This window comes from Rattus norvegicus, chromosome 16 (genome assembly GCF_036323735.1).
Source record: "Rattus norvegicus strain BN/NHsdMcwi chromosome 16, GRCr8, whole genome shotgun sequence".
Classification (NCBI taxonomy): domain Eukaryota; kingdom Metazoa; phylum Chordata; class Mammalia; order Rodentia; family Muridae; genus Rattus; species Rattus norvegicus.
Genome location: NC_086034.1, coordinates 16,352,585 through 16,354,328, shown reverse-complemented (window position 1 = coordinate 16,354,328; position 1,744 = coordinate 16,352,585). Strand labels below are relative to the sequence as shown.

General features: G+C 36.1%; 1 non-coding gene across 1 annotated transcript; it reads right to left on the bottom strand.

The window, feature by feature from the left end:
• Window positions 1–1,200: 1,200 nt before the first annotated feature.
• Window positions 1,201–1,307, bottom strand: LOC120097658 (U6 spliceosomal RNA). The gene has a single exon (XR_005495206.1). It is a non-coding gene; the product is annotated as a U6 spliceosomal RNA (small nuclear RNA).
• Between the last annotated feature and the right edge of the window lie 437 nt (window positions 1,308–1,744).

Sequence of the window (1,744 nt, the reverse complement as noted above, 5' to 3'; positions counted from 1 at the left end):
ACCTAATCATTCATTGGATTTTCTCAGTATCTATTGTTATGTTTCCCTTTTCATTTCTGCATTTGCTAATTTGGGTACTGTCTCTTGGCCTTTTAGTCAGTATGGATATGGGCTGGTTTATCTTGATATTCTTACAGAACAAGCTCTTGGTTTTATTGATTGTTTATATTGTTTCCTTTATTTCTAGTTGATTAATTTCAACTCTGATTTTGATTTTTCCTGCTATTTACTCCTCTTGGGTGTGTTTGCTTTTTCTCTAGAGTTTTCAGGTATACTTTTAAATGGTTAGTATGTAGACTCTCCAATTTCTTTATGAAGGCACTTAGTGCTATGACCTTTCCTCTTAGCATTGCTTTCATTGTGTCTCATAAGTTTGCATATATCATGCCTTCATATTCATTAAATTCTAGAAAGTCTTTAATTTCTTCTTTATTTCTTTCCTGACCCAGTGATTACTGAATAGAGAGTTGTTCAGTTTCCACAAGTATGTAGACTTTCTGTTGTTTCTATTGTTGTTGATGTCCAGCTTTAATCCATGACGGCCAGACAGGATGCAAAGTGTTCTTTCAATTTTCCTGTATCTGTTGAGATTTGCTTTATTGTCAGTTTTGGAGAAGGTTCTATGAAGTGCTGAGAAGAAGCTATATTCTTTTTTTTGGATGAAATGTTCTGTAAGTATCTGTTTGGTTCATTTGATCCATAACCTCTTTTAGTTTCATTTCTGTTTTGTTTCTGTCTCAAAGACCTGTCAAGTCGTCTGAGTGGAATGTTGAAGTCTCTCATTATTAGTGTATGGAGTTCGATGTATGATTTAAACTTTATTAATTTTTCTTTTACAAATGTGGATGCCCTTATATTTGTAGCATAAATATTTAGAATGGAGATGCTATCTTGATTGGTTTTCTTTAATGAATATGAAGTTTCCTGCACCTCTTTTGATTAATTTTAGGTGAAAGTTTATTTTATTAGATATTAGAATGGCTAATCCAGCTTGTTTCTTGGATCCAATGGCTTGGAAATAATATTTCTGTCCCTGTACTCTGAGGTAATGTCTATCATTGTTGTTGAAGTGTTTATGTGCAGCAGAACGATGGATCCTGTTTACACAACGACTTTGTTAGCACGTCTTTTTATTGGGGAATTGTATTCATAGATGTTGGGAGATATTAATAACCAGTGACTGTTAATTACTGTTATTTTAAAAATATGGAATGCTTCATTAACTGGTATGCCATCCTTGCACAGTGGTCATCCTAATATTCACCATATCATTCTAATTTTAGTATATGTGCTGCCAAAGTGAAGACTATGTCCATTTCTTTACATAGTTACTAGGATTTGGATTCAGATCCTCACACTTGATTAGTAAATGCTTTTATCTTCACCCCAGACATTTGCCCTCTCTTCAGCTCCCACATGACCCTCTTATCTCTGTCTTTTTTCTCCTTTCTCTTCTACAAGGACAAACTGGATGAGACACTATTAACAATTATATCTACATATGGGGTTCCTTCTGCCTCTGTTTTAATCTTTGCCTCCCCATTCCCTGCCAAGGGTATTCTTGTCCCCCCCTTTTGTTTATTAACTTGAGTATTTCGTATATACATTTCGAGTGTTATTCCCTTTCCTGGTTTCCGGGCAAACATCCCCCTCCTCCCTTCTTTATGGCCGTCCCCCTCCCCATCCTCCCCCCCTTGCCACCCTCCCCCTAACAATCTAGTTCACTGGGGGTTCAGTCTTAGGA